Source organism: Hylobates moloch, unplaced genomic scaffold (assembly GCF_009828535.3).
Source record: "Hylobates moloch isolate HMO894 unplaced genomic scaffold, HMol_V3 SCAFFOLD_17, whole genome shotgun sequence".
NCBI lineage: Eukaryota > Metazoa > Chordata > Mammalia > Primates > Hylobatidae > Hylobates > Hylobates moloch.
This window is the reverse complement of record NW_026652292.1, coordinates 1,617,022-1,643,270: the sequence shown is the minus strand read 5'-3', so window position 1 is coordinate 1,643,270 and position 26,249 is coordinate 1,617,022.

Sequence of the window (26,249 nt, the reverse complement as noted above, 5' to 3'; positions counted from 1 at the left end):
TTGTCCTCAGAGAACAAGAGAATACTGAGAGGCCTCAGGAGGTGAGCTCTGCTGAGTGTCAGTGCGTCTTCAGGGCCTGGTGGGGACTGCAAGGGGCCTGGAGTCCGCCTCGTGGAGGCAGCCGTGCAGAAGCGCAGGGAGTCTGCCATCGGGTTGTCCCTGCAAGTGTGATGATTCACAAGTGCCTCAGCACTGCACGTTCAGTTCACTGGGAGAGAAACCCACCTGTGTTTTTAAACAAGTATCCCTAGTCCAATACCTCCAGATGAGAGTTTTCCCAAAAGAATCAATTTGGAAATTCTCTGCCTTTATGAGCATTGGAAATATTCTGCGCCTCCTGATTTCAAAGTCTTTCGTGTATTACAGGGCATTGTTTGAATTACCCAAATAGTGGCCGCTCTTTGCCATTGCAGGGGCCCATTTTTTTTTCTTTTTTCTTGAGACAAACTGAAACCAGTGTTTATGTCACATTTATTCTGTGCATTTAGTTTGTCTACTCAATGTTGTCATTACACTGATCAACTTGTAATCTTTAAAAAATATTTACACTTGAAACTTTGAAAATCATTAATGAATGGGCTAACCTATGCATTATAACTTATTTACTTTTAAAATTTATTTTAAGACAGTTCTTGGCTTCTGCCAGGAATCTACAGAATAAATATGAGCAATTGGTCTTGTGTTCCATTTGCTCATAGATAAAATAAGCAAACTTGACATATCAAGTATTTCTCCTTAGAACCTGAATTATCCTATTGATTTTTGTATCTAAAGAACTATATGGCACTCTATCTTGCCTCTCTTATTTGCTATTTTAGGGGCAGGCTGCTTCAGGCTGTATTTATTTAGAGCAATCGATGTGATGTAGTCGTTTAATCATTTGCACAATCTAAATGGTTCCCACAAGCCACTGAAACAGGAAACCGACTTAGTTGATCTTAGAAATAGCCACAGTAGCCAGATTAGTTGCAATGCTTGGATCAGGCAGTTGCTTAAAACACAAACAAATACAAAAACAAAATCAACAACAATGATGTCAGTACAACCGCAGCCAGGAGAGACCATGTGCTGTGTGGACTTCCAACCAGATGTCTGCGTTTGTGTGGGGTGTGGGGGGACCCACAGTACACCGTGCCCAGGAGTGATGTGGAAGCCCAGCTTTGTTGATTATTCGGTTATTCTTACCACAGGGAATTGAAGACTGGGGTTGTGTCAAGATTTGAGCAGGACTCCGAGAGTTGAAAGTGGCATATCCCATGACTGACACCAAAATGCCTTTTCCAGTAAAAGGAAGAGCTTAAGTGCTAGCCTCCAAGGATCACAGACCCACATGGCCACCAGAGAGAAGGCAGAAAGGTATCCCAGCTTTAATGAGACTCATTTCCTCCATTCAAGGCACTGACTCCAGGGAGCCTTCTTGTCAGAAGTACAATCTTTTTTGTCTGCACTTAAAAAAAATAAAAAGTGTTGTTCAAATCCCAATTGTTTTCAGCAATAGAAAACAGCACAGCAAGATATGTCTAGCATTTTCTAAATATCAATGAGTTATTGTTCAACTCATTCTTTCTACTTCAAGACAGCAGAAACTACAAGATTAATTTATGTTGTTCATCCCTTGAGAAATTGTCCAATTTATAATAAACATTAGTACATAAACCTAGACACATTCACATTTATTACTTATATCTAATATGCTCAGTCTCAGGAAACTATATTACCTCTTTTCAGAGTATTGTGATGTTACAAATTAGTTTGATTCAGCTTTCTCCCTTAAATAATTCCTTCTAACAGAAAACCCTGTTTAGACTATTTCCATTTAATGCAATTATTGATACAGTTAGATTTAAATCTATCACCTTGCAAGATGTCCATGTTTCCTACTTGATTTCTATTTTCCTCATTTTCTGCCTTATTTTAGATTAATTTAATATGTTTATGTTTTAATTTTGTCTCTACTATTGATGCAATAGTTCTATCTATCCATCTATCTACCCATGTAGCCATCGATCTATTCATCCATCCATCAATCTATCCAGCCATCTATCTATCCATCTATCCACCTGTCTATTCATATATGCATCTATCTCTTCATTTATCTATCTATCTATCTATCTATCTACTCATCTAACCATCTGTTTTCTATCCATCTATCCATCCGTCTATCCATCTATCTATTCATCTATCCATCCATCTACCTATTCATCTGATATGGTTCGGCTCTGTGTTCTCATCCAAATCTCATCTCGAATTGTAATCCTCATAATCCCCACATGTTGAGGGAGGGACCTGGTGGGAGGTGATTGGATCACGGGTGTGGTTCCCCCATGCTGTTGTCATGATAGTGAACAAGTTCTCATAGACCTGATGGTTTTATAAGTGTCTGACGGTTCCTCATTCATGCACTGTCTCTCACCTACCACCATATAATATGTGCCTGCTTCCTCTTCTGCCATCATTGTAAGTTTCCTGAGGCTTCCCCAGCCAAGTGGAACTGTGAGTTAATTAAACCTCTTTTCTTTATAAATTACCGAGTCTCAGGTAGTATACTTATAGCAGTGTGAGAAAGGACTAATACACTATCTATCCATCTATCTATCTATCATCTATCTCTACATCTATTTGTTCATCTATCCATCTATCTATCCATCTATCAATCTATCTATATATCCATCTATCTATATACATCTATCTATTCATCTATGCATCTATCTACCTATCCATCTATCCATTCATCTATCCATCTGTCTACCTCTCCATCTGTCCTTCTATTCATCTGTCCATCCATCTCTCCTGCACCTGTCCTTTGGGCTACTATTGTCATACATTGCACTACTACTGATTTTATAGAATTCCATTTCCTTTCATAGTTGCTCTGGCAATTTAACACACTTTTTTAACTTTTAGTAGGTCTACTTTTTATGTGAAATATTGAACTCTTACAGCTTTAAGGTCTATATTTCTTCCCTGCCCTTATGTTATTATTGTCATACATAATACAAGTACACATATTATAAACCCATGACACAATGTTACATTTTTCAAAAATTTATAGCTTCTATGAAATCAAGGTGAAGAAAGGCAAAAAAGAAAAATAGTATTTTGAATTTATTCAGATATTTACCATTTCTGATACTCTGTGTTTTTCCCTTATGTTCTGAGCTTCCATCTGATGTCACTATTATTCTCCCCCAGGAACTATCATCAACATTTCTTGTAGTGATGAGTTCTTTTAGTTATCTTATATCTTAAAATGTCTTTATTTTACCTCCATTCTTGAATGACAGTTTCACTGGATATAGTATTTGGAGTGGACATTCATTTTCTTCCAGCACTTTAAGGATGTTAGTCCACTTTCTTTTGGCCTCCATGGTTGCTAATAAGAGGCAGCTCTTGACTGATTTTTATTCTTGTCCTAAGCTGTATTTTCCTCCTCTCATGCATGCCTGGAAGTGGCTTTGTTTGTTTGCTGGATGTTGAAAACTGTTAATTTTATGTTGTTGGATGCCAGATTTTATTAGATTCCTATAAAGAATCTTGTGAGTTTTTTTCCTGTTTGTACTTAGGTATTTTTGAAATTTGTTTGATCTTTTGAGGATTTGAAGCTTTGTTAGGGAAAGTCAGAGTGCTACACAGTCTAGAGCTCATTTACCTCCACTTCTGAACCAACCAACGCGCCTTCGGACTCTATCTGATGCCTTATGTGTTATGGGTTTTTCCCACATTGGCTTGTTGGAATTCAAGCTATTCTCAGCTCTGTGTAAACTTTGAGAAAATTTTCAGCCTACTGCTATCAGATGGTTCTTTCCATTTGCAGTAGATTTTTGTTTTTTCTTTCTTGAGAACAGAGATGTTTTACTTGTCCCTGGCGTTTTTCATTGCATTTCTACATCTTGGTGAGGATTTCTTTTTAACTCTGCTGCTTGGGGTTTACTGGGCTTCATGAACTTGAGATTCGGTGTCTACTGTCAGTTGCTGACAGTTCGGAGCCTACCTTTCTAATGCTACCTCCTCACCATACCCTTACCTCTCTGCCCTTTCTTTGAACACTCTTGTGTATTTTCTGTATTTTTGTAACTCTGTTGTGCGTCCTGAGTCAGTCCTTAAAATCTGTCTTGCATGTTTTATATAGAGTAACTTAGCTCCAATTCAGCCTCTAAGGTCTATGTGACCCACCCACTGTGCTTATTTCGATTATTATGTTTTTCATTTCTAGACATTCTATTTGGTTCTTTGTCAACTCCACATGTCAAGCTTGGTAGTCTCTGTTACCTTCATCATTCATGCATTTCCTCTTCTGATTTTTAAATATATTACATGTGTTTATGTTCTGTTTCGGGACATGCCAATGTCTGGAGTGTGTGTAGTTCTGATTTTGTAGCTGTTTCTGTGCATCCTGGGTTGTGGCAGCTTATTTCCTCATTTGTCCTATGAAAGTTTGTTCTGACCTCATGTTTTATGGAATTTCATCCGTGGGAACTCTTTGAGGTCATTGTCCTTATGTAAAGTATGTTCCTGCAGAAAAGACCTGAATTTCTTTCTGCTTGAGTGTAACAGTATGAACAGGAATGTTTCCCCTCATTCTCTCCATTAGAGTCAAAATTAAGACGGGTTCTATTCCAGACCTGAGTTTCCCAGACCTCCCACTAAGGACACGATTCCTCAAAGCCCAGGCTCTGTGGCACCCCTGGCATGACCTCCCTCTCACCCTACCCAGGCCCTGCCTCCTGTCCCACCCAAATGAGACCCTTTACACTCAGGCTCTAACTGCCAGATGCCAGTGAACACCCTCAAGGCGGTGGCTTAGCCCACGGACCCAGGGCAGGGGACCCAGGGCCGCTATAGGCACCTGAGTAGGTTACTCGCAGTGCCTGCAGCAGGGAGCCATGAACACACCCTGTGATGTAAGCAGTTCCTTCCTAGATTGTGCAGGAAGAGCCACAGAGCCACAGCTTCAGCATCATGCCTTCTTGTAGCCCAGTCACACTTTCACTGAGCCTAGCATTTTCAGAGACCCTGGGTGAGAGGGACTTCTCCGAACATGTAAGAGTTCAGAGTTCTGAACATATAAGAGTTCACTCTTGCCACACAGAAAGAGTGCTGGCAAGGCTAATTCCACAGCCTTGTTTTCCCCCAAGTACCCTGACTTCCAGTCAGCACTGGTCATCTCTGCCACTGCCTCACTGTGCCCACACCTGGCCTGCAATTTATTTCTGTTTACCAACCAAAGGCAATATCTGTTCCATTTTGTAAGTTAAAAAAGAATGTAAACTCTTCATGGAAATGGATTTAAAATTGCCTCAATCATTTACTTAAGATGAATTAAAAATTCAGAATTATGACAAGTAATACTTGTATAAGTTACCCATATAATTACTATATTTCAATAAGAAACTACCAGAAAAAGCTAAATGTATGACATAAATATAAGACAAAATATTGCATATAATTTGGAATAAGATTAACAAAGAAAAACCTATCACTTTAAAGCAAAACATATCAGCGGTCTGGCTTAAATTTGGGTTAAATTCAGAGTAAGCCCAGTCAGATGAGCCATTTGGATGAAAAGCTTTCAGCTTGTGTTTCTTACGAGAGCTCCCTGAGGAAGAAAATTTCTTGCTGTTTCACATCTAATATAAGTCCATTGTTGGTGAAAAGATGACTAAATTGGTTCGTCATTTTGTAATAAAATATCTCATGACTTGTTTATCTGATCAATGAAGAGTGCATTCTCAAGCTGTTCGGTGTTAATGGGCCCGTTGCCCTAAAATGGTGAATTATTGACTCCTGGCGAGACATGGGGGTTTGAAAACTCACATCAGATTTCCTGCTTGAAATCGACAGATTGCAGTTAAATTGTTAGAATCAAGAATGCATGCCCTTTGCCTCTCACACTGTGGAGATGCCTAAAATGTGAAACCATTGCTAACAACATTATGAAACTAGCTTTTTTAAAAAATTACATCTTGACACAAAATTGCAGATTCAAATGTGAAAAAGTTATGCACATAAACAGAAATATTTTGGTGCAATTTGAAAGGTCCAATTTCTGTGCTCTGGTAATGTATTTATCTTAGTTGGTTTGAGCTGGGTTTTGAAATGTTATGCATGCGTTCATTCACCATTCAAGTATCCATTTACTTATTTATCTGCTCACCAGGTTTTTACTGTGGTCTGACCACGTGCCAGGGACTGTACTAGCAATGAGGGCACTGCAGTGTAGAGATGTGGTGCCTGGTCTCAAGGGTCTCATGGCGGTCCTAGGGAGATGGCAAGCAGATGTGCCACAGATTTGAGCCACGTGCTGTTGATCCAGAGCCTGGCTTTACAGTCAGGTGAGCGCAGGTGCAGGGAAGCCTGTATCCCAGCCCTGCTTGGCAGCCTGGGAAGATTGCTCACCTCTCTAAAACTCAGTTTTCCTATCTGTGAAATGGGCTTCATAACAATATTGGCTTACAAGGTTGTATTATGAGGAACCAGCAAGATGACCTACCTAGAATGCTTGCTACCCACCTGAGAGACGGAAGCCCTCACGGACGGACGTTCACTATGTTCCAAAACACACGTGCCTCAGAAAACACAACGAGGTGACCCAGCAGTTGCCAAGTGTTCCATTTCCCAGCTGCTGTATGGCAGCACCGACTACAGGCCCTTACAGCCTCCCCTGTAGGCTGCACAGAGAAAAGTCCAGACCGGCCAGGCCCCAGCATCTATGGGCTGCTCCCGCCTCACCTGTAAGGGCCACAGCATCAAGATCCACTTTGCAGGACTCTGGGAGGAGATGGTGTGTTTATTAAAAATCAGAGACTGCTCCCTTCTCTCTGAAAACTACCAAGATAATCAGGAAAAAAAGAAATAGTGATACCTTTCATAAAATTAGAAAAAACCTCTCACCACCGCAATTCCCAGAAGGACTGTGGAGCAGGCTGGAACTTGGCCCACATGCTGCCCCGAGGTCTTCAGGGGAGCGCTCCGGCTTCTACAGCTGCAGGGGAGCAGCGGGGCGGCGGGAGGGGGCAGCTGCCTTCCCTTACGCTCACCTCTGCGGGGTCTGATTTGTTTCACTGCAGTGCTCCTCACCTGCAATCTGCCATACGCGTGGCGCCACAGCCTCTGCTTCAGGACACCCGCTTCCCCGGCCTCCTGCTGCCTGGCCACCCTCCACCGTCACAGCCTTCGTTCCTGGAAAACTCTGCTGCCCTGATTTTCTGGGGCACGTTCTCCCTGAACTGGGGCTTCCACTTGTCTTGGCCTATTGAGTGGAATCATGAAGTTGCAGTGATGTCTGATGAACAAGCCCAGGGGTCTGGAATGCACCACGATGTCCGTCATTAATAAGGCCACACGGCTGTCTGGAAAGTCGCTGAGTTGATTCCAGCTGCTTCCAACACATAAATAAAGGAGCTATGTGAGGAGAAGGAAGTGTTCATTAGCTTTACCATAGTAATCATATCATGTCACTACGTCAGTGTACATGAGAACAACACATTGTGCACCTTAAATATATACAATTTTTATTTAAAATGTAAAATAATGTTAGGCAACCAATGAAAGTAAATGAGAGTAAAAGCCCAATCTAATGGTCTTTTATCCAGTCTAATGGTAGTAATTGGGTACAATTATTAGTATACTAAGTAAACTGGTCTCTCAAAACTTTTAAGAGTAGTAAGGTTTGGTGCAGAGAGATAGAGACACCTGAGTGCTTACAGCAGGCAGGTTCTGGAGGAGTCACTCAGGAGCGGCCTGTGCCGTGGGCTCTGCATCCCCACAAGGCTCACAGTGGTGCTTTCACACACAGTCGTCTTCCATCCAATCCTGTGCCCTCCAGCTCGGAGCCACCTGCCCAACGTAGCTGTTGGACACTTGAAGCCTGCTTAGTCTGGCCAGGCACAGAGGCTCAGCCCTGTAATCCCAGCACTGTGAAAGGCCAAGGTGGGCGAATCACTTGAGGTCAGGAGTTTGAGACCAGCCTGGCCAACATGGCTAAACCTCATCTTTACCAAAAATACAAAAATTAGCCAGGCATGGTGGCATATGTCTGTAATCTTAGCTACTCAGGAGGCTGAGGCATGAGAATCGCTTAAACCCAGGAAGCAGAGGTTGCAGTGAGCTGAGATCACATCACTGCACTGCAGCCTGGGTGACAGAGAAAGACTCTGTCTAAAAAAATAAATCAATAAAATAAAGGTGTAAAATACGCACCCAATTAAAAAAAAAAAAAAAAAAAGAGAGAGAGAGAAAAAAAGAAAAGAAAGTAAAATGTACATGCTGAAATGATATTTTTGATATACTGGGTTAAATAAAATATATCATTTAAAAAAAAAACCATAAACTCAAGTGTTTTAGGGACCAGGCAAGGAGGAAGAAGAGAGACATCCCATGTACGGGAGAGGTGGGCAGGCACCTGGGGAGGGAGGAACCCCGCCTGAAACTGTTGCATCCAATCTCCGCCTGGGTGGACAGATCGCAGCTGCCGCTGAACAGCTGCTTGTCCAGCCATAAGCCCACAGACCCTGTGCTGAGACCCCCAGCAACATCTTTCCATCCAAATCAAGTCCTGTTGTCAGAAGGAGTGCTGGCTTTGGAGTAAAGAGAATCTGGGCTCAACTCCAGGTGAAGTGAATTATTTCAGTGTTGGAGCCTCAGTTTCCCCGATGTAAAATGGGCCCAGTAATACCATCCACCACCTCCCAGAGTGACTGCAAGCTTTAGGATAGAAACTTGTGTCAGTATGTATCAAGTTCACATTCTAAACTTGACTCCTAGGAAGCACTGACTAGTGGTTGCGCAGTGATGTGGTCTAGATATTTTACCAGTCATGCACGTTCGTGCTTGAAAATACTTCCAAGTAACTTGCGTCTGCTTCACAGGTGAGGAGACACAAGCTCAGAGCCCCTGGGGGGCAGTGTCGGCAGTCCTCTCTGAATCACTGGCTTCTCCATTCACAAAACACTTACCGTTGTGATCTTGAAGAGTAATTTTAGAATCTGACCCATGTTTCAAAATAACCACATAAAGTTCCTACTAGGTATTAATTTTTTTTTTTTTTTTGCTATGGTAAAGCATAGAGAATAGAATACTTGCCATTGTAGCCATTTTTCAGTGGACGATGCAGTAGCATTAAATCTATTCACAATTTGTGTAGCCCTCACCACTGCTATCCCCTAAACTTCTTCACCATCCCCAACATAAGCTCTGCACCTCCAATAACAACACCCCCTCCATCCCATTACCCAGCCTTGAGTGTCTCTGCCCTACCTTCTGTCTGTGAAATTGCCTATTCTAAGTATTCCGTGTCCATGGAGACATGTCATATCTGTCCTTCTGTATCTGGCTTACTGCGCTTCATGTGTTTTGCAGGTCCATCCTGGTTGCAGCATGTATGAAAACTTCATCCCTGTTGAGGCTGAAAGCATTCCCTTGTATGGACAGACCACGTTGGGTTTACCCATTCACCTCTCAATGGGCATGGTTGCTTCTGCTTTTTGGTTATTGTGAATGATGCTGCTATGACTTTGCTGTACAATTACCTGTTCCAGCCTCTGCCCACAATTCTTCCAGACATATATGCCTAGGAGTAGAGTTTCTGTGTGATACAGTAGTTCTACATTTAACTTTGTAAAGAGCCACCAAACTTTTCCATGCCAACTACTGGGTAATAGTTTTTACTGGAATTTACAATTTGTTTTGGAGGGTTTGGGCCCTTACCTCACCATCCACTAAAATATGTTACTGTGAAATGCACTAAAGTTCTAGAAAACAACAGCAACAACGACTTAAGACCATTGCAAAATAAAATACAACATACATCATAAATGCCTTGGCCAAGAATTATGTATGGGAAGTTCGAGAGGAAAACCAACAATTTATGATCATAGTAAAATAAAACACGATGTAAATCATAAATTCCCTGGCCAACAATTACATGTATAAGAAGTTCTAGAGGAAAACCAACAACTTAAGATCATAGCAAAATGAAATACAACATAAATCATGAACGGCCCGGCCAACCCTACACGTACAGGAAGTTCTAGAGGATAACCAACAATTTAAGACCATTGTAAAATAAAATACAACATAAATCATAAATGTGCCCGCCAACAACTGCATGTATGCAAAGTTCTAGAGTATAACCAACAACTTAAGACTGTAGGAAAATAAAATATAACATAAATCATAAATGTGCCAGCCAACAACTGCATGTATGCAAAGTTCTAGAGCATAACCAACAACTTAAGACCATAGGAAAATAAAATATAACATAAATCATAAATGCCCTGGCCAACAATAACATGTATAGGACATAGATGACTTTAAAATTACTATACATTGACCAGTGTTTTTACTGTGGTTTCGTCTGCTTCAAGCTTAGCCCTAAGAAAAGGAAAAGAAAAGAGAAAAGCATAAATAAAACAAAAAAGTTGTAGCCCCCTTTTGTCTTTGTCTCCACTAGAGACTAAGTATTTACTCCTGGTCTACCCCATCAGTTACTTCCAGAGACGTTCACTGAGTTCCACTCACTGCCAGGAACTTCGCTGAGTCCCAGAAGGGGTCACATACGCACAGTCCTATTTTTATATATACTTTTTACAGTGGAAGAGGACTTGAAGGATAGAATTTTTTTCTCCTTTGTTTTCAAGTTAAAACCCAGAGTCCTTTAGTGATCATCTTACCCAGGAAATAGGAGTAGTTGGCAGAACAAGAGAACTGAGGCCTCACCCCGACCCCCACCATCCCCCAGCTTTGTGACTTGGGCCCTTCAACTTTATTTCTCTGATCTCGATTTGACTTTCTATGCAGGAGGAGCAGAGCGTGGACCCCGTCCCCCTGTCACTGGGCTGGGCCTGGAGACCCCAGCTGAGCAGAACAAGAAAACCAATTGCAAGGAGACTTGTGATGGGGTCGTGAGGACACACCCAGGTGTGCCGAGGTCTCAGGGACATACCCAGGTGTGTTGGCATCTCAGGGACATACCTGGGTATGTCGGGGTCTCAAGGATATACCCAGGTGTGTCGGGGTCTCAGGGATTTACGCAGATGTGTTGGGGTCTCAGGGACACACCTAGGTATATCGGGGTCTCAGGGATATTTCCAGGTGTGTTGGGGTCTCGGGGTCACACCCAGGTGTGTTGGGGTCTCAGGGTCACATCCAGGTGTGGGGCTGCAGAAGGAGTTGGCCAACCCCCTAGGAGATCTTATCCGTCCTGGATATCAGAAGTGGACTAGGCACTTCCCGGTGAGGAAGAGAATGATGCGGTGATGGGGTTTTCTTCTGATGAGAAACCTTCAACCTTGACCTTAAACTGGCCTGGGTGTGAACTTCCCACATTCACACCAGGTTGAGCCAGCCCATGGAGCTGACACAGGGGTCTGTCTCCACTGATATGGAGCAAGGATGTGGGGGTCTCACAGCTGCCACCCCAGGAAGGAAATTTGAGATGCAGCTTTTCTAAGTGTGAATTTAGGACACATTAGTGATATTAAGCAGTTAGAGGGGTGGGTGTCCGTCGAGGTCCACCCAAAGAAGCAGTGCTCAGTGCTGCTCCAGACGCTCAGTGAGCACCTCAGAAGAAGCTGGGTTTTTAAATAAATGAATACGACACGAGGTCAATCTTGAAGACTCTGCTTTTAAAATGGAAGCACTTGTGGAAATTGCTGGAAATGATGCAGGCCTGTGGAGAGCAGAACTCAGGGAGGCCTCAGGGGTGTGAGGTCCTCATGGGTCCTCCTCTGTGGCAGCTGAGCCCTGAGGCCTGAAGAGCAGCTCAAGGCCTGGTCCCCTCACCTGGCACCAGGAGCCAATTGTGGACCAAAAAGGGCATCATCCCCAGTGAGCGGCCATCAGATCTCTCTCCTTGAATGCACGTCTCCCATCTGGACTGCTTAGGCTCTCTACTAAGAATCCTAAGCCTTTCCGTGTTCACCTGCAAACAGGAAGTCCTAGGTCTTCATAATAAATAGCCCATAAGATTCAGAACTTGAGTCATGGTTAAACCTCAGTGAAGATGAGCAAGTTTATAGTAAAAGGGAATATGGATGAAAGAGAGCAAGACTGTAAGGAAGGGGAAGGACAAACGTGGGGGCTGGGGGAAGAAAGAAGGTAGAATAAGAGGAGAGAGAGAGAGAGAGAAAGAGAAAGAAGGAATGAGAGAGAGAGAAAAAGAGAGAATGAGAGAGAAAGAGAGAGAGGAGAGCACTCTGTTCCCATACTCGGGTCCCTTCAGCAATGAACACAGGAACCTAGGCTGGATGTGAGGTCACTGTGCCTCATTTATCACCTGCCTCTAGGAACTGCCACCCTCAGGTCATCTGGGAGATGAGCATGGGTTTTGTGATTTCATGAGGGAAGGAGAGGAAAGCGACCCACCTCAGCTCAGCAAAATCCTCATTCCAGCTCTCTGGACATCCTCGCACTCTGGATCCCCTGCGTGGCAGAAGTCACAGATCACCCAGAGCAGGGGGACCTGCATTTTTCTAGCAAATTTGCTCTTCCTGCCAGGTGAGCAGGTGCATTTTCTGGCAGATCAATGGCAGCCTGGTGGCTTTCCAGCACCCATCACCCCCTCAGCCCACCCCATTCTATCACAGGAGGAGCCAATCACGTTTTGGAGGATGCTTGGTACCACAGAGGGCATCTCCTTAGGCACAGGTGCTGGGACTGTGCACAGGGTCGCCTGCGACAGAGCCCACCATGGACCCTCTCCTCTTCTTGGCCCCACAACACCTCATCACGGGTCTTGAGGTCCTGGGAGATGCAGACCTGGCTTTCCAGCCACCGCAGCACTCAGTCACTGCAGACGTGGTCGCCAGGGGACGAGGTCACAGACATTCTTTTGGTGTCGTCCGCTGGAGATATGATCACATGCTCAACCCTGAAGCAAGAGAAACAAACTGAGAACAGAATTGGAGGCGGGAATGGGGAGAGCTGCTACGATCCATCAGCTCACCTGTGGAGAGAGAACCAAGGAAAAACAGTATTGATTTTTTTACAAGCCAGTGCACAGATTTGTCAGACAAAAGAATAGAGATGTCAACCCCTGGACCAGCTCTCCAGCACGGCAGGGCCTCGGGCGGCCGGAGCCAAGGCGGCACTCCGCGACTCCCGCACTGGCTGCAGAGGGGATGGGCAGTTTGATGAAAGAAGGAAACGCCAGCCCTCGCACGGATATGCGTGTCAGTAACTCCCACCTGAGCAGAGCTCAGAGATGCTTCTAGCACAGCCCAAGAGAGGTGGCTCCCTGGTCTCAGCATCTGCCGAGGTCACCTGTCTCCGCTGGGGGCTGTGGGAGGCGCTTCTGCACGGGGTCACAGGAAGGTTTTGGATGTTTACCTGAAAGGTGGTTCCATTAGAAAACTCCAAAACCAGCAGACATTTTAGATTTAAAAGAGAATCCAGTACACATTTTCATCTCCTAACCCAACAAAAGGGAATCGGAGCTGATCATTAACAGTTTACTCTTTCACCTGGCAGGGGGCAAAGAGCACAGACATCCCCAGGTCTTCAGATGCGCAGATGGGGGAATTTGCCCAGTAACGCACCCTCGAACAAACACCTGAACACACAGGAAAACTCGGTGTATCTGGAGAAGGAATGTGTTCGTTAATTGCACTTTTTAATATCTAGCTAAGCACAACATCCCTTTAGAGTACACCTGTCCTTTAAAATTCTCTCTAAAACAAATCTGACAATTTTCCTGATCTACTGTGCTGAATAATTTGATGACATTGGTCATCGTGGCTGTCAGAGGCCATTCAGAAAATAATATTCTGAGGTTGAAGGACTCCAGGTAGGGAGCTCCATAGAAGAGTTGGAACTGCTTCATTTTTGTGTTTACTCCTTTATTCAGGCTTGATAGGTTTCTCTGAGTTTTACCTTCCTCTTTCTAAGAAGGAAACTGCTGAGTCATGTAATTTAAAGTTCCCATTGGTCATTTCTAATGAATAAAAGGTTACGAATGTCGAGTAGTAGTTGGGTGCCATAAAACATGAGTGGCCAACATTCTAACCTCTAAATAGTTTCTGACAATACGATTGCTACATTTTGAAAATTATCATAGCTAGGTCATCATATTTGGCATATACTCAAGTATGTTCTTTCATGTACATTTCTTAAACACGCATGTGTCTCCTGTGATATTAAGAGAAACGTCTCTTCTTAGATGCAATATCTCAAACGTTAGAAAGTGCGGTCGCCTAAATTGCATTCACAGAGCTCCCCTCGGGGGGATTCCTGAGTGGGAGCCGGGGCGATCCCCCACCACGGTTTCTGGAAGACTCTGATGAACGCATCCACCAATGGGTGGGGAAATTAGGTCAGCATCCTGTGGTTCAAGGATCCTAGGATCAGTGACTGGGAGTTACAGGTTTGGGCATCATTCGGCATAAGTGGCTGTGAAACCCTAGGGCAGAGTCCCCTCTGAAAGCCCATCTGCTTGGACATGAAGTGCAGAAACTTGGGGTGAGTTGGGACACAGCTGGCTGCCCTGCCCAGCCTTGAGCTTTGGTTTTGCAGGAAGCTGGGTCCCGGCTAGTGGAGCGGGCTAGACTCTGGCCAGGGCGAGGGCCCAGCCCGGCTCCCCACCCACCGTCTGGTGACTGGGCCACGGCGCTGGGACTCGAGTGCTCCTAGTTCACAAGCCACCACCTCTGATGGAGAAACCAGACAGAGGCGGCCAGAACTGGAGCACACCGTGTCCTTTCCCAGCCAGGGGACGCCAGTGTTCCTGTGGCCGGGGCCGGGGCTGGCCGCCTCCTCCCCGATTCTGTCTCCCCTGTGATAAGTTGTGTCCTCTTGGCAGTGAAACTCCCTAGAGAGTGGAAAACGTCATGCACTGACAAAAGAAACAAAGTACAATGTTATCATGCGGTAAATATTTTATGGCCAAGGGCACAGTAAGGAATAATCTGAGCTAAAATAAAGCAGGGAATTGGATACGTCAAAGAGTTTAGTGTTATCAGCCATTAAGGAAGGCAGCAGTGAGGCCACAGCACAGCAGCGGCCTGGACAGACACCCCTCCATGCAGGCGTGTGCCTGCGAGCGCCCACACATGCGTGGGGCACACCGGCTTCGGCGTCACACACCCCTGGACGTCCACTCTTGGTGAATCCTCACACAGACCTTTCCTGCCTGGATAAGGGCTTCCTTTTGGTTTTGTGTATCATGTGACACCCTCTGTCACTCGTGAGTGGCTTCCCACCATCTGAAAAGGTGCAAACTCATGGCCCACGTCAATGACGCCCCATGCCAGGATGCTCTCCTGAGTGAAAGCTGGCTGAAGTCCTCGGTCTGCCCACGTCAACGACGCCCCATGCCAGGACGCTCTCCCACGTGAAAGCTGGCTGACGTCCTCGGTCTGCAAGGCCATGAAGGAAAATTCTAGTGACTAATCCCCACCAAGTCATCATTTAAGAATTGTTTTGAAGTTCTGCTGGAACCCAGTGTGCATGGGTTTATATTACGTTTTTGTTAGCTTTGTAAGTTGTGTATGAATCATGTTTTTATAAATGGTTGCTCTGAAGTTGACAATACACAGCATTAACTTATCAAGAATACCCAAGAATAACAAATAATATGGCATCAATTCCCATGTAATTTAATAATCTTACAACTGCCTGGTTCCATTTCCCACCTCCCAGCCCTTGTGCTATTGTTAGCAGACATTTTGCTTCTACTTATGTTATAAACCCCAAATGTATTATTACTGTTTAAAACAATGTTCAATTAAAGAGATTTCCAAATACAGTAAAACACGCTTTGTATTTGCTGATGCATTTTACACCCACTCCTGTTCCTTTGTGTAGACCCTCATTTTTATTTCTTATCATTTCCCTGTCTGGAAACCAACTCTAAAATGTCCTTTAGTGCCTCATGGTGCCGGCTGCTGACAGTGGCATCTCTCTACTTTTGTATGAGACAATTTTCACATTGCTTCTATTTTTTAACAGCATTATTGAGGCTGAATTTATATAACAATTATACAATTGATATATACATTATACATATTTAAAATACAAAATTGGATAGATTTTTAAAGATGTAAAAACCCATAGGAAACACTGAATCTATCAGAATCAGGATAATATCCATCTCCTTGGGAATGTGCTTTGTGATAATGTTTTGAAATTGTTCCTTCTTCTCCTCTCTCCTCTACCCTCCCTAGGCAATCACTGATTACCCTCTGTCTCTAGAGATTCATTTGCATTCTCTGTAATTTTATAAAATAAGATCATAATTATGTATTATTCTTTGTCTGGCTTTTTGGCTCGGCATAATTATTTTGAGATTTGTCCATGTTGTATGTCTCAACAGGTTTTTTTTAACCTTTATATCACTAAGTTTTACTCCACTGAATGGATGTATTTAGTTTTTATCCATTCACTTGTGGATTAACATTTGGGTCATTTCTGGTTGTTAGCAATTACAGGTAAAGCTTCCACGGACATTTGTGTTCAAGTCTTTATAAACACATATGTTTTCATTTCTCCTGGAAAGTACATAGGGATGGAATTACCATGTCAGATGGTAGTTATGTGTTTAACTTTTGAAAAAAAACTGTTTGCATAACACTGTGAATATACTTAATGCTGCCAAACTATGCACTTAAAAATAGGTTAGATGGTAAATTTTATGTTGTGTGATTTTTACTACAATTTTAAAAATAAAAATAAAGCAAATAGATTTGACTGAAAAAAAATTAATGACCACAACGCGTCACCTCTCCTAGACTAGTCATTGTGCCATAATATCCATTATTTGCATCTATTACTAATGTAGTTAATACTTTTGAAGATCCATAAATGCTCTTAGATAAATAAATTCAGCTATTTTACTTTTTAATCACAGCATGATCAAGTATTTAGATCAATAGTAAAAACTGTCTTCATTTGACTGATTGTTTTGTGTATTAAAATATTATTACACATTATATATGATTTAAAAAGGAAATATACTACATCAGACCTTCAGGGAAATTTGACCTAGTTTACAGGAAACAAAAGATAATTGAAAATTCAACAAAAGTACCCAATACAAGATTTTGATGAACAAGTGTAGAGTATTATATTAAAAGATTCTTCACAATAGGCTGAGGTGGGCTTCGTGCCTCTGGTTTCTGCTGCGGTCTCATCTCAGTCTGCCAGGCACATTGGAAGGCCATTTAACACCCACTAAGATTTGCTTCTCCTTCTCCAGTCCTTTCTGACGTGATGTTATTCACACTTTTCTTTCACGGACAGTATGCAGCTACTCGCTTTAAAAACGTGCTTTGGAACAGGAACGTCTAGGGACACTGCTGCCTCATGGCCACTTAAGTGCTCAACCAAGCAGCTGTGTGTGGCTTGTGTGCAAGACTGAGAAGCAAGCTGCCAGGTGAGAAGGTCAGTGGGAAAAAGGAAAACTCATGTTAAATATGTGTGAAATGTGTGTAGAAAAGAAAGGCAGAACAAAGGTGCCTTAGAAATTCTATGAAGTCTAACACTTTGTATAACACCCACATATTGAGTATTACACAGTAGTGTTTTGTCATTTATCGTATGATCCAAACTTACGTTTTGTTTGAAAATGTTTATATAATTTTGCAATAAATCCCTATACCATTAATAGGCTCAAAAAATAATATTCAGAGATTTTGAATAAAAATCGAAAATACACAACTAAAAAAATATATAAAACTTTTCCAAAGTGGTTTTAACATTTAATATTTTAACCAGTGATATGTGAGTATTCCAGTGCCTCTACAGCCTCACCAGCACCTGGCGTCATTAGTCTTTTTAATCTTAGCCATCTAATAACTGTGCAATGATGTCTTACTGAGGTTTTAACTTGCATTTCTATAAGAGCTAACGGTATTGATCATCTTATCATGGGCTTACTTTCCATTCACACATTTTCTATGGGTGAAGTGTCCATTCAAACCAATAGTTCATTTTTAATCAAGCTGTCTCTTTTCATTTTATAGAGTTTTAACAGTTATCTACATAATCTGGATAAAAATCCTTCACCCTATAAGATAAGCACATATTTTCTCCCAGCCAATGGCTTGTCTTTTCATTACACTAGCTCTGTTTTTCAAAGAGCAAGTGTTTTAATTTTTATGAAGTCATATTTATCATATTTGCTTTTATAGACCATGCCTTTGTTGTCATATTTAAGAAATCGTTGGCCGGGCGTGGTGGCTCACGCCTGTAATCCCGGCACTTTGGGAGGCCGAGGTGGGCTGATGATGAGGTCAGGAGATCACGACCAACCCGGCTAACATGATGAAACCCCGTCTCTACTAAAAATACAAAAAAATTAGCCAGGCGTGGTGGCGGGCGCCTGTAGTCCCAGCTACTCGGGAGGCTGAGGCAGGAGAACAGTGTGAACCTGGGAGGCGGAGGTTGCAGTGAGCCAAGATAGTGCCACTGCACTCTGGCCTAGGCAACAGAGGGAGACTTCCTCTCACCGTCACCGCCCCTGCCCGGGACAGTTGCAGAGCTGCTCAAAGGACTTTGTGGGGCTCATTGAGGCTGTATTTGAGGATTCAATTATGCATTTTTAATGCCGCAAATATTTGCCACTGCTGCCTGACCTGGAGCCTGTGTGTCCAGATCCTTTGATCGAAAGCCGCCTGCCTGTGGATCAGACCCCGTGGTGAGTGGTGACAGCCCAGGGGTGTGGAGGCCGATCACCCTGCCGGGTTGCTGGGGAAGGCTGTGTGGAGGCCATAGGGTCTGAGCAATATACTAAGACATAGTTAAAGATTTCCAGCGAGAGAATCCATGAAACGTGAAACATGGAGGCTGTGGGGGGTCGAGTTAGGACCCTGGATGTCCACATCCTGACCCCCAGAACGTGCAACCGCCACCTTCTATGGAAAGGGGGCTTTGCGGATGTGATGGGGCTGAGGCTCCTGAGATGCGTGATTTTCTTGGATGATCCTGGCGGGCCAATGAAATCACAGGGTGCTTCTGAGAGGGAGGGAGGACAGCAGAGAGTGGAAGGTGATGTGCCCATAGAGCCAGAGGTGACGGAAGGGGCTGCCAGCCCAGGGGTCCAGGTACCACTGGAAGAAGGAAAGACAGAGACATGGGGTCTCCCCGTGCCCAGCCCTGCAGAGACCCTGACTTCAGCCCAGGGGCACTGATTTGGGGGTTGTGGCCTCCAGAACCGTGAGGGAATAAGCCTCTGTTGTTTTAAGCCACCAAGTGTGTGGTACGTGTTATGGCAGCCACATAGCAGGTGTGAGGAAGCTGGAGAAGGGACTGAAGATGGGATGCAGCTGGGACCACCCTGCTGGGCTAAGGCCAGTTCTGGAAAGAGGCGGGACAGCTCTCCCTCAGGTGCAGGGAGGGAGGAACCCGTGAGTCAGCGGAGGGGGGAGGAAACGTGGGAGGAGCCTCCGACAGCCTAGAAACGCGGGGGTACAAAAGCCAGCACCGGCCTGCGAAGGGGAAAGCTGGCCTCTTACGCCCGGGAAAAGGAAACTCACAGAGATTCCCACAACTACACCCAGCTGTGCAGGAGGCCCACGTCCTGTCTCCTTTCATTTTCTCCTCCCGGTGAACAAAAAGAGAAGAAAATGCCAGGAGCAGAAGGTCAAAGGGAAGCATCGAGAGAAAGAGGATGAATTGACACCTCTGGCTAATTGAAGTGAAATCAGGTGGGGGAAAAGCCTACTACGAGCCCACTTTATAACCTCATACCCGTCCCCTGCTTCGGGCTTGTTCTCTGCTGCAGGGGTACAGGGCCCCCTCCTTGTTCTCACACCTGTCCCCTGCTTCCAGCTTGTCCTTTGCTGCAGGGGTACAGGGCCCCCTCCTCGTTCTCATACCCGTCCCCTGCTTCGGGCTTGTTCTCTGCTGCAGGGGTACAGGGCCCCCTCCTTGTTCTCACACCTGTCCCCTGCTTCCAGCTTGTCCTTTGCTGCAGGGGTGCAGGGCCCCCTCCTCGTTCTCACACCCGTCCCCTGCTTCGGGCTTGTTCTCTGCTGCAAGGGTACGAGCCCCTCCTCATTCTCATACCCGTCCCCTGCTTCCAGCTTGTTCTCTGCTGCAGGGGTACAGGGCCCCCTCCTTGTTCTCACACCCGTCCCCTGCTTCCAGCTTGTCCTCTGCTGCAGGGGTACAGGGCCCCCTCCTCGTTCTCACACCTGTCCCCTGCTTCCAGCTTGTCCTTTGCTGCAGGGGTGCAGGGACCCCTCCTCGTTCTTATACCCATCCCCTGCCTCCGGCTTGCCCTCTGCTGCAGGGTTGCAGGGCCCCCTCCTCATTCTTAAACCAGTCCCCTGCTTCCAGCTTGTTCTCTTCTGCACGAGTACGAGCCCCTCCTCATTCTCGTACCCGTCCCCTGCTTCCGGCTTGCCCTCTGCTGCAGGGGTGCAGGCCCCCTCCTAGCTCTCGTAACAGTTCCCTGTCTAAGATAACGCTGCTTTTCTCTGGGCTTTCCAGATCACAGAGGCCATGAGACCCGTGTCCAGACGGGCCTAGGAGGGAGCTGTGGGCTCAGCTGGTTGATTTACTCTGGCTCGGGTCGCTCCTACTGCTCTGAGAACAATAAGCTTGGCCATCACCAGACACCAGAGGATGCTGAAGGAACAGCCGGCTGGACTATTTCATGGACTCCGATCATGTCTTACTGCAGTCCAGGTACAAACTTTCCTCCAGAAATAAACAGAGGGATGCTGCTTCCCAATTTCAGCAAAGGCAGTGGAAAGATCCCAGTCAAAAGCAGAGACTTTGGGTCCAGGCCTTCTGGCTCACACCCACTCTGATATGGTCTGGCTGTGTCCCCACCCAAATCTCGATTTGAATTGTATCTCAGAATTCTCACGTGTTGCGGGAGGGATCCAGGTGGAGGTAATTGAATCATGGGGTGGGTCTTTCCCGTGCTGTTCTTGTGATAGTGAATAAGTCTCACGAGAGCTGATGGGCTTATTAGGGGTTTCCACTTTTGATTCTTCCTCATTTTCTCTTGCTGCCACCATGTAAGAAGTGCCTTTTGCCTCCCACCATGATTCTGAGGCGTCCCCAGCCATGTGGAACTATAAGTCCAATTAAACCTCTTTTTCTTCCCAGTCTCAGGTATGTCTTTATCAGCAGCATGAAAACAGACTAATACAGTAAATTGGTGCCAGTAGAATAGGGCATTGATGAAAAGATACCTGAAAATGTGGAAGTGACTTTGGATCTGGGTAACAGGCAGAGGTTGGAACAGTTTGGAGGGCTCAGAAGAAGACAGGAAAATGTGGGGAAGTTTGAAACTTCCTAGACACTTGTTGAATGGCTTTCCCCCAAATGCTGATAGTGATATGGACAATAAGGTCCAGGCTGAGGTGGTCTCAGATGGAGATGAGGAACTTGTTGGGAACTGAAGCAAACGTGACTCTTGTTATGTTTTACCAAAGAGACTGCCCTAGAGATTTGTGGAACTTTGAACTTGAGAAAGATGATTTAGGGTATCTGGTGGAAGAAATTTCTAAGTAGCAAAGCATTCAAGAGGTGACTTGGGTACTATTAAAGGCATTCAGTTTTATAAGGGAAGCAGAGCATCAAAGTTTGGAAAATTTGCAGCCTGACTATGAGATAGAAAAACCCATTTTCTGGGGAGAAATTCAAGATGGCTGCAGAAATTTCCATAATTAACAAGAAGCCTAATAGTTAGATTCTAGCTATGAGGCTACCTTGAAATCTCGCAGTCACACTCTAGGTGTTAGACTACCTTGGAATCTCAGAGTCTAGCTATGAGACTATCTTGCAATCGCACAGTTAGATTCTAGCTGTTAGACTTTGGGTGGCAACATTTGCTAAAGTTTCCCAGTCGTTATGCGTGGGCCTTGGGACCTTCTTATCCTGTCTGGAGAGCTTTAGCATGAGCCAGTTTCGCATGAGCTGGAGACAGAGTGGAGGCTGATGAAGCCCCGATTGAAGAAGCCAGCGACTGGCGAGGAGGCCCCCTTAACATATGCACCCTTTGCACCTGTTCCCAAGTGCACACTGCATTTGGTGACTGATTATTTTCCTATCATCAGTTGAGGCATGCACCCTTGGTTTGTTTACCTCACTGCCATTCCCAATTCTCCCTTCTCTCTTCCGTGCCTCAAATTAAAGAGAAATTCTTAAAGACCAATACTCTGTTTTCCAGGATCTCTTGTAGCTACGATTCTCCATGAGACAAGTTCTAGCTAACTTATGGAAGAGGAAATCTGTTGGGGCTTTCCAGCAACCCTATTACCTAACAGGAACCCCATTATTTTCTAGATAAGAGATGGGCACACGCTTGCTGGCACATCTCTATACCCCTCCCTATTCCTTGAGCACCAATGTGAGCATGGGTCAGCCAGCACGAGCACAAACACCACTGGGGGCATCAGTGGGTGACTCAGCCTACACCAGTGGCCTCTGCTCACTCCTGTCCATTCTTCTGTGAGTAAGAGAAAGCCCTGTGTTTGAAGCTACTGTAAATCCATTTCCTGGTTTTCAAAAAGTAAGATTATAAGGCAATGCAGGTATTACTTTGCAATAAACCATTGCCAAATCGCCTTCCAGCTGGTAACTAATTGCAGTCTTAGCAAAGACCTCAAATGAGAACCTACCAGCCTAGCAGGCAGCCCACAGAATTGTAAGCAATAATAACAACGTGTTGCTTCATGTAACTAAGTTTTGAGATGATTTGTTACAAAGTAACACACGATTGGAGCAGTTCTCCTAAGTCCTGGGGCAATTCTTTGCTTTCTGGCCAAACAGGATGCCCTGGGCTTTCTCTGCCTCCGCCTGGAATCAGCCTATTCTTCAGGAGCTCTGTTTCCTTTCAGTGGAAGAAGGTAATTAGAAACCAAGGTCTCGGCACCAGGTGTGTTCACTTCTGCTGATGGACTCAGCTTTTAGGCTCTCTCAGCAGACAGAATTGGGAGAAAGGTAGATATGGACATGACATAGATGGGTACAAATATATGTCTAAATGTCTGCATTGTGAAAATAAAATCATGAATTTACTGATACCTCTAATTCCTATGCAAACACACAGGGAATAGCTCAGTCTTTTCTTTTTCCTTATGTGAAACTCCCTTCTCCAGCCCTGAGAAACACTGGCAAGCATTTGCTGAGGCCTAGAATATGCGAAGAATAGTTTCAGATATGCTACCCATAAAAGTGTTAAAAGCAAGCCTGTAACTTGATTTCAATATTTGCAGGGGACTTTTTAGTTACAATTTACATACAGTAAAATGCACAAATCTTAAGTGTACAATTTGATGAGGTTTGACAGATGCATGCATCCGTGTAACCCATAAAAATATTGAACCTTCACGTAACCTCCAAAAAGTCCCTTGTCTGCCTTTGCAGGCAGCCCCCACTACCACAAAGCAAGCCCTCTTTGTCACCACAGATTAACTTTACCTGTTCTAGAACTTGGTGTGATGGATTCATGAAGTCTGCCCTCTCTATCTCTGACTTCCTTTGCTCAGCGTGACACCTGTCCATTTCATCCAGGTCATCACTTGCATCCACAGTTTGTCACATTTTTACTGTTATGCCATTATCTGAATACACACAATTTGTTTAATCCACTATTTTTTTTCTTTTTTGAGATGGAGTTTTGCTCTTGTCACCCAGGCTGGAGCACAGTGGCGTGATCTTGGCTCACTGCAACCTCTGCCTCCTGGGTTCAAGCGATTCTCCTGCCTCAGCCTCCTGAGTAGATGGGATTATAGGCATAAGCCACCATGCCCGGCTAATTTTTGTATTTTTAGTAGAGACGGGGTTTCTCCATGTTGGTCAAGCTGGTCTTGAACTCCCAACCTCAGTTGATCCACTGCCTCGGCCTCCCAAAGTGCTGGGATTACAGGTGTGAGCCATTGTGCCCGGCCTAACCCACTATTGCCTTTGTGAGCATTTGGAGTACTTCTGCCAAAAGCTGCTGTGAAACACGTGTTGAATATTTGAAATGTTCCTTCACACACTGAACATTTTGTACAAGTTCTTTTTTCAAAATAAACTTTTATTTCTTGTGGGTAAATATCTAGCAGAATAATTGCTGCATCATAGGTAATTGTGTGGTTAGTTTTATAAGGAACTGCCAAGCTTTTCCCAAAGACTGGTGCACTTCAACAATCCTGGGCTGTTGTATGAGAGTCCTCATTGCTACAGATCTTTTCCTTTATTTGGTGTTATCTTTTTAAATCTTTTTTTTTGGAGCTTGCACTCTGCACCCCAACCACACATTCCACATTTTAATTATTTCCATTATTAGTTATTCTGGTTATTTTTACCTCCATATCTCTTTTTTTTTATTTTGTTAGTTTCTAGCTCATCTTTTATTATTATTATTATTATACTTTAGGTTTTAGGGTACATGTGCACAATGTGCAGGTTTGTTACATATGTATCCATGTGCCATGTTGTTTTGCTGCACCCATTAACTCGTCATTTAGCATTAGGTATATCTCCTAATGCTGTCCCTCCCCCCTCCCCCAACCCCACAACAGTCCCCGGAGTGTGATGTTCCCCTTCCTGTGTCCATGAGTTCTCATTGTTCAATTCCCACCTATGAGTGAGAACATGCAGTGTTTGGTTTTTTGTCCTTGCGATAGTTTACTGAGAATGATGTTTTCCAGTTTCCTCCATGTCCCTACAAAGGACATGAACTCATCATTTTTTATGGCTGCATAGTATTCCATGGTGTATATTTGCCACATTTTCTTAATCCAGTCTATCGTTGTTGGACATTTAAGTTGGTTCCAACTCTTTGCTATTGTGAATAGTGCTGCAATAAACATACGTGTGCATGTGTCTTTATAGCAGCATGATTTATAGTCCTTTGGGTATATACCCAGTAATGGGATGGCTGGGTCAAATGGTATTTCTAGTTCTAGATCCCTGAGGAATCGCCACACTGACTTCCACAATGGTTGAACTAGTTTACAGTCCCACCAACAGTGTAAAAGTGTTCCTATTTCTCCACATCCTCTCCAGCACCTGTTGTTTCCTGATTTTTTAATGATGGCCATTCTAACTGGTGTGAGATGGTATCTCACTGTGGTTTTGATTTGCATTTCTCTGATGGCCAGTGATGATGAGCATTTCTTCATGTGTTTTTTGGCTGCATAAATGTCTTCTTTTGAGAAGTGTCTGTTCATGTCCTTTGCCCACTTTTTGATGGGGTTGTTTGTTTTTTTCTTGTAAATTTGTTTGAGTTCATTGTAGATTCTGGATATTAGCCCTTTGTCAGATGAGTAGGTTGCAAAAATTTTCTCCCATTCTGTAGGTTGCCTGTTCACTCTGATGGTAGTTTCTGTTGCTGTGCAGAAGCGCTTTAGTTTAATTAGATCCCATTTGTCAATTATGGCTTTTGTTGCCATTGCTTTTGGTGTTTTAGATATGAAGTCCTTGCCCACGCCTATGTCCTGAGTGGTATTGCCTAGGTTTTCTTGTAGGATTTTAATGGTTTTAGGTCTAACATTTAAGTCTTTAATCCATCTTGAATTAATTTTTGTATAAGGTGTAAGGAAGGGATCCAGTTTCAGCTTTCTACATATGGCTAGCCAGTTTTCCCAGCACCATTTATTAAATAGGGAATCCTTTCCCCATTTCTTGTTTTTGTCAGGTTTGTCAAAGATCAGATAGTTGTAGATATGCGGCATCATTTCTGAGGGCTCTGTTCTGTTCCATTGATCTATGTCTCTGTTGTGGTACCAGTACCATGCTGTTTTGGTTACTGTAGCCTTGTAGTATAGTTTGAAGTCAGGTAGCATGATGCCTCCAGCTTTGTTCTTTTGGCTTAGGATTGACTTGGCGATGCGGGCTCTTTTTTGGTTCCATATGAACTTTAAAGTAGTTTTTTCCAATTCTGTGAAGAAAGTCATTGGTAGCTTGATGGGGATGGCATTGAATCTATAAATGACCTTGGGCAGTATGGCCATTTTCACGATATTGATTCTTCCAACCCATGAGCATGGAATGTTCTTCCATTTGTTTGTATCCTCTTTGATTTCATTGAGCAGTGGTTTGTAGTTCTCCTTGAAGAGGTCCTTCACATCCCTTGTAAGTTGGATTCCTAGGTATTTTATTCTCTTTGAAGCAATTGTGAATGGGAGTTCACTCATGATTTGGCTTTCTGTTTGTCTGTGATTGGTGTACAAGAATGCTTGTGATTTTTGTACATTGATTTTGTATCCTGAGACTTTGCTGAAGTTGCTAATCAGCTTAAGGAGATTTGGGGCTGAGACAATGGGGTTTTCTAGATATAAAATCATGTCATCTGCAAACAGGGACAGTTT